The sequence below is a fragment of the Poromitra crassiceps genome (genome assembly GCF_964638095.1).
Source record: "Poromitra crassiceps genome assembly, chromosome: 9".
Lineage (NCBI taxonomy): Eukaryota > Metazoa > Chordata > Actinopteri > Beryciformes > Melamphaidae > Poromitra > Poromitra crassiceps.
The window spans coordinates 36,842,579-36,849,746 of NC_139630.1; the positions used below are offsets into that span (position 1 = coordinate 36,842,579).

General features: G+C 40.9%; 1 protein-coding gene across 1 annotated transcript in view; it reads right to left on the minus strand.

Annotated features, from left to right (window-relative positions):
• disp1 (dispatched homolog 1) overlaps positions 1 to 2,365 on the minus strand; it is a 128,934-nt gene extending 126,569 nt beyond the window's left edge. Inside the window, exon 1 of the mRNA XM_083643277.1 lies at positions 2,338 to 2,365. The gene's annotated coding sequence lies outside the window, so the exon portion shown is untranslated. The remainder of the gene's footprint in view (positions 1 to 2,337) is intronic.
• Between the last annotated feature and the right edge of the window lie 4,803 nt (positions 2,366 to 7,168).

Consider the following 7,168-nt stretch of genomic DNA (forward strand, 5'->3'; position numbering starts at 1 on the left):
TTTTCCACTTATTGAGTCTAATCACTGTTAGTTGGCTCCAGTGCTGCTGGTCACGTTCATATGATGTTGAGCAGCTATAAGAAGAAGATTACTTTGTTAATGCCTGTGAGACAAACACTTCCAATTACATATTAATAAGCCGGAGAATATGGACAGCGCAAGAAACTGAACTCCCCCTCCCCCAAGTGGCTGGTTCCTCGTAAAAATTGTTCAAACAAACTGGCAATCAGCCAGTAGCGAGCACACTCACCGGTGTTTTTAAAGTTTCGGTGCACGGCACAGGAGAGTATTTTGAAGGAGAAGGAGAGCCAGCACACAAAATGTCCTTTCGTTGTTTTTATTCCAGTTTTCACCAGGTACTGGTTCACGCTGAAGAAGGCCGTTAGGCTGAAACGTTTGTGCTGTACCTGGTGAAAACTGGAACAAATACAACGAAAGGACATTTTGTGTGCTGGCTCTCCTTCTCCTTCAAAGTATCCTCATAAGAATTACCTGCCACTAACTTAAACTACTTTACCAGCTAAAATTTTAGGACAGAATAGCAAGTAACAGTTGGTGAGCTTCCCAAGTGGCTTCAGGAAAGACAAACCCATTACAGCTATACGTTTGAGAAAAGGATTGCAGGAGTATTCGGGGGCAAGCAGGACATTTCCCATTTAGAGCTAGAGCTGAACAATCACGTGACATCTCCTGCCCCGGAAGAGAGTTCCCCATTCATTTTCTCCATAGACATTTTTAAAAATCCTTATATAACGCATTTTAAGCCTGGAACCAAGCCAGCCAGCGGCAACGACCTACTGAATCGTGAGTGACCACAAAACATTTCACTTGGAGCAAAAACAAAAAATAACGGGGGTCATGTGACTGTTGAGGGGATCCTTGCAGGGATGTGATCAATACATAATAATCATAATCATAATCATAATAATCATAATAATAATATTTTTTAAGGACAATCTCAATGGCCAAGGGCCAGCGTGCTCTCCTTAATTCAACCCGGGTTGAGGTAGTGCATGGTTACGCTACCTCCCGCTGTGCTGGCCAGGGGGGAATCGAACCCGGGTCGACGAATTTCATCAGGGATTTTATATCAAAGTCGAACACGCTAACCAGTCGGCCCCAAGGAGACAGTCCCAAGCCTGTAATGTGCAACTGAGGAGTAGTTGATAACAGTGTAGGTAGGAGGAGGAGGAGGCGGCAGCAATTAGTTCATTATCAATTTAGCTAGTGATTGAGAAGGCATAACGTTAATGAAGCAGCAGCAACAGTGCGGGTTAGGAAGGGGAGGCAATTAAGAGATTGAGAAGCTAAGGTGAAAGATAATCAAAGTGAGACAAGTAATAGTATAGTCAGATAACGAGTTAGGTAATTGATATAGGGTTCACTTCCCTTCCCTTCCTGCAAAACCACTCCCTACAAGCAGGTGTTCAAATCAATATGTCCATGGTTCAAATAAATTACTTGCAACTTGTCTTCTTCAAAAGAAAGACAGCAGGGTCAAAGCTAATACATTTACTGGGAAGAATAAAACAAAACACAAGAGCACACCACGCAAGAATGCGAGCGCATGTTTTGCACAACATTCCTGCTCCTGTGTAATTAATGCGTGGCTGGCAACGAGGAACGCAAAAGTTGCCCTCATAGATTTCCATGAGTTTCTGTGCGCGAGTGAACACACAAAAAACTATCTACAGTATGCCTGACGCAGTAGCGTTAAGCGATAGCGCAAAGTTTAATTGCACAACTTTGCTAAATGAGACTTAAAAAAAAGGATGAACTCTTTTCTTTCGTATTGAGTTAAGCCACATAGCGTATTAAAACGAAAGGATAACGTAACGTTTCAGTTGTTGTTTTTTAGGCTGCAATAAGTTATTAATGCAACGTTATCACGTTATGGCTTGGGCCCTATGTCAAATCACAACTGACCCTGGCGACCAAGCTAGCGTTAACCTCACATAACGTTACCTGTGTTTCATGTCATGTTAACGTACTAAGTGGTTCCATAGCTGCTAAGCTAGCTATACACACCCTGCTATTATCGCTAAATAGGCTGTCTAGTTAGTGACTGTGTTGGCACTGGACAGCTAGCTTTATTTTGCTACGTTACCAAAACAAGCCATGTTAATTAATTGAGCTAAGTTAGCTGACTAAACGCTGCTAGCGAGCTAACGCTAGCCTCGCTGACCAAAACAGCTGGCTAACAACAGCAGTTTCCCAGTATCGTTAGCATTTTGTAAACAGGCAGCAGCATACTCACTCAGGCACACAAGTAGTTCACTTGTCAAAGCAAACACGTGGATATACCGCTAAAACCCGAAAAGAAAAGTGTCCCCTTACTTTAGTTTTGGCCAAATGATGTAGCTAGGGATCAAACCATGTTGGGTGGGCAGCTGCGCACTGAGTGCTTGTTTGCACTGGAATTCCATCAGGAGAAGAGAAAAGAGGGAACTTCGAAGGGCCCTTGCATTAGGCAGGGAACTACCCTTAACGAAAAATCAATGCAATAGTCCTCTAGTGTTCCTACAGGGGCTTAACAATGAACATTACTTAGTAGGTTAAGGTTAGTGCATTTTATTGTCCTTTTCAATGGGTTTCAAAGTGGGGTCCGGGGACCCCCAGGGGTCCTTGAGGGGGTTCCAGGGGGTCCCCAGCAAAAAGGGTAGGCTAATCATTTATTTACACTTAATTCCAACCAGAAGACCTTTCAGACCATTCAGTTTTTCTCCCACCTTCTGTTCGTTTTTAATTTTTAATTTGTGTTGTCTATTTTCCATTAGTTTTAGTTAATAGTTAGGCGAAGAATACACTATTGGTTTACTAGTAAAAGTTAAAACAATAATTGAATCATAACTAGACCAGTGGTTCTCACCCTTTTTACACCAAGTAGGCTACCACCTCAGAAATTACCACCATATAAAAGTAAGAGAGGGAGGGAGCCCCATGTAGGCTACCACCTGACCAGTGGTACCCGTAGTCGTACCACAGGTTGAGAACCACTGAACTAGACAGGCTACTAAACTACATTGGCATTTTTCACAGCAGCCATTAGCCTTCACATCCCACCAAATTCACCCATGTTGTGTCTAAAAGGCAGGAAGTAAAGCAGGTATAGCAGAACACTAAGGGTTTCCACCTTCAATCCATTTAGGTGTTCCAGACAGTGCCGGGGCTCTAATCAATGTCTTGCTTGCACCTGTTTTACATCCTGCCTTTTAGACCAAAAAAAAAGTGATTTGGGTGGGATGTGAATAAGCTACTTTTGTGTCTAAAAGGCAGGAAGTATGGTGCAAGCAAAACATTGAAGGTTTACAACTTCCAATCCATTTAGGATTAGGTGTTCCAGTGTCAGCTAGGGCCCTCGTTAATGTTTTGGTTGCACCTGTGATACCTCCTGCCTTTGAGACAGCTGCTGTGAAAAAGGCGAATTAAACAAAAGAACAGAACAAAAGGTGCAGTGGTGAGGAGGGAGTGAGACAGAATGGTCCGAAGTTCTTCTTAAGCCCAATGAGTGCACTGGAACACCAAACAGAATGGAACCATAATTAATGGTATAGGTTACACCTGCTTTACTTCCTGCTTTTACCACCTCAAAACGATTGCTGTGAAATGGGTCCATGGCGAGGACCTCAGTGATCCTTTGTTTGGAACTAGCCAAGAAAATAAGAGAATCCAGTTTAAGTCGAACTTGCAGGTCGTTCCAGGATCAAGGGCCAAAATAAGAGAGACTCATTTGTCCGGCCTCAGTCCTCACACTTTTGCACCTCAAAATGAAGCCAAGTGCTGGATCTGAGGCTATATAGGAGTTGCATACAGCTGTAAACATGCAACAGATAACAGGGAACTTGCCTAAAATGGCTTTGTACATTTAAATGTGTCAATGCTGCATCCATGCGCAAAGCAAGTGCAGGGCCAGCCAAGCAGAGAATATAAAGTACAATGTTGAGTCCTATAAGCTGAGTTAGATGTATACTGTATCTCAGAGCAGCATGATAAAGTGGGTCAAGTTTGGCCAGGGCAGTGGGACAAGCAAATCTATAAATGGTATCACCGTAATCAAGCTGACACAAGAAAAGGCTTGTGTTACCAGCCGTTTACGAGAAGATGGAGCAAAGCATGATTTGAGTCGATAAAAGAAACCGAATGTAAATATGAGCTCCGTTGTTGTTAGCGTTACAATGTGATGTTTGAAGTTAAGATTTGTATCCAGCCAGCCAGATGCCAACATATTTATAAATGTCAACAACCTTGACGGTGACACATTCCAGGGTGTCAAATGAGAGAGCGGGTATCAGAGTTATAGGTGCAAACAGCATTGCCTTAGTTTTATTTTCATTTAAAAGCCATTTTGAATCGAGGAAAGCAGGCCGCAGTGAGATCAAATCAATCTTTACATTGGAAACAGCAGCCTCAGCAGAAGGAGCACCAGAATACAAACGGTATCATCTGCATACATGATACCTACAGTGTTTGAATAGATCACAAATATTATTTATATATAATAACAAGACTTCAGAGACCAGAAAATGCATGAAGACTGAAGTATTAAGTAGTAAGTAAAATCAAAAGAAGAAATAGTCATCAGTCATCAGTGTTATGACCATGCAGAGAGCCATAATTCTGTTCATCGAAAATATGACCAGCCTTCTTGAAGTGGACATTAAAAGTATTTGACTAAGTGGGAGGGTCGTCACAAAAGCTAAAGTCTTATCATATGGGGGACCCTGGGACAAAATCTTATCAAATGGGCATCAGTGGTTTTGTCAGGTTAGGGGGTCCTTGGTGTGAAAAGGTTTGAGAACCACTGCTTTAAGTAATTGATGGTGAGGTGTTTTAATCTCCTAGTATCAGTTTGAGTTATGGTAGAATATTCCTGTAGCCTTATGCTTATGGGCAATGAGGTTTTACAAAAGCTAGGGGTGGTGAATATTTGGTGTGGATGTATAGTTAGATGTGTGTATTGCTTAATATATAGACCTTTCAGTCCTTTGAATATATTAATTTGTGATGATTGATCCTTATTGAGATAAAATTCTAAAATTGGATACACTTTTAGTGAGTAAATAATATTGAAGAGGCAGAAATAGGGCCAGAACACACACACACACACACACACACACACACACACACACACACACACACACACACACACACACACACACACACACACACACACACACACACACACACACACACACATAATTTATGTTATTATGTTAATTGCCATTTGAAAAGTTTTTATGTACAAATGTTTTTGTTATTTCACAGCTGGTGTTGTCGTGCATGTGAATATGTATAACTTGGTACTATGCTGTCTTGTTTTCCACTTCACAACCACAAAAAGCAGTTATTAGAAGTCTCGCTGTCTGATAAATTGAGGAAAATTACAGGTGCCTTTGTGAATCAAAGAGATTACCATGGTATAATGATATAGGAAAAAAATGGAAAGAGAGTTGGTATTGCTAAATTTGGAGAGACAGTTTCCAGAGAGGGGGTTTCTATTATGTCAGTTTCAAAGTAAAGACCATATGAACGTGCTGCAATTGTGCACAACAGGTGTCAGGATTAAGGGCATCCTGAGAAGACACTACAAGACACAATTGGGAAATTAGTTCAGAAAAGTACTGTAGATACAGTAGATGCAACACGTGTGAGTGAAACCTGAAAGAAAAACAAGCAAAGTATTTGTGTTGGATAAGATGAAGCATGCAGGCACAACATGCTGCTGAAGTAGTGAAAGGCCTTGCAAGAGATCTGGTGATTCTCGTCATTTGATATGGATCAAAAAGGAAAAAGAAAAAAGTGGATTTTAGATAACAAGATTGATACATAGAATTAGAGCCCGACTGATACTGGATTTTTGAGGCCGATGCCGATACCGATATTAGGGAGTAAAAAAATTCCGATATCAATATATCGGCCGATATTCTTATATTACAACAGTGGTTGGGTTTGGCGTCGGTGACGCTAACTGGGGATTTAATAATTATAAATAACTAGAAATACAAAAACACAAATAGAACAAATATAAAATATAACTTGAATTAAGAAAAAAGATCAAATATACCGTACACAACATGCTGTCTATGACTTAAACAATACAAAATAAAAAAATATCGGCCAACATATCGGCCGATACAGATATATCGGTTATCGTTTGTACAGGGTGAAGAGGGAACCAGGGGGAAACACAAGCATTATGAGTCCATGCGGATAGCAACTGCACAGCAGAGGCAAAGCAGGTGAAAGCTGAAATAGCAGAAACAGCACAGCAAAGATTATTAATGGTTAACTTAAATGGGCTGTGTTTTTCAGTTGAAATGTCTCGTTGATGTGCAAGCTAAGCTAAACACCTGCATCCATATGTCCCTCCAGAATTAAAAGCCTCTTTTAATTTCTCCTTAATGTTGACCTTCTTTCTCCTAAACCAGCTGAGTAAACACCTCAGCCCCCGCTCTTCTGAGGCATTATAAGAATTAATTTGTTTACTTAAGGATACAGTGCTGCTGCAGTCGTCCTATTTTCTTCACCAGGACTTCTTATTTGAGATGAAAGAGACCATATCTACTTGTCATTTTTTACATGAACTAAAGCTTCATCAGGGTATGCTGGAGAAGATCAGGATCTTACAGCACTCTGCATACACACAGAGATGGAAAACAGACAAACACACGACAGAACAAACACACACACACACACACACACACGCACGCACACACACACACACACACACACACACACACACACACACACACACACACACACACACACACACACAAACACACACGGAACCACACACACACACACACACACACACACACACACACACACACACACACACACACACACACACATGGAACAACACACACTTACATAATTTACTCTCACATCATCATGATCCACATGAAATATATCCACAATGCCTATAGCTTTTGTAAATCCTAATTTAAAAAGTATACTCCACTCTACTACAAATATCACAGCAAATCTATAACTCCCAATGGGAATATTAGGCTACAGGAATATTGTAAACGAGTAACACCAAGGTCAACATTTAAACTGAAAAGAGTGATGGACACTAGTACACTCAACTTTTCCTGTCTGAGTTTAAATCGCTGCACGGGACCTTTTTACTGTGTATGTTCATTTTAATTTTGCAAATAGATTACCC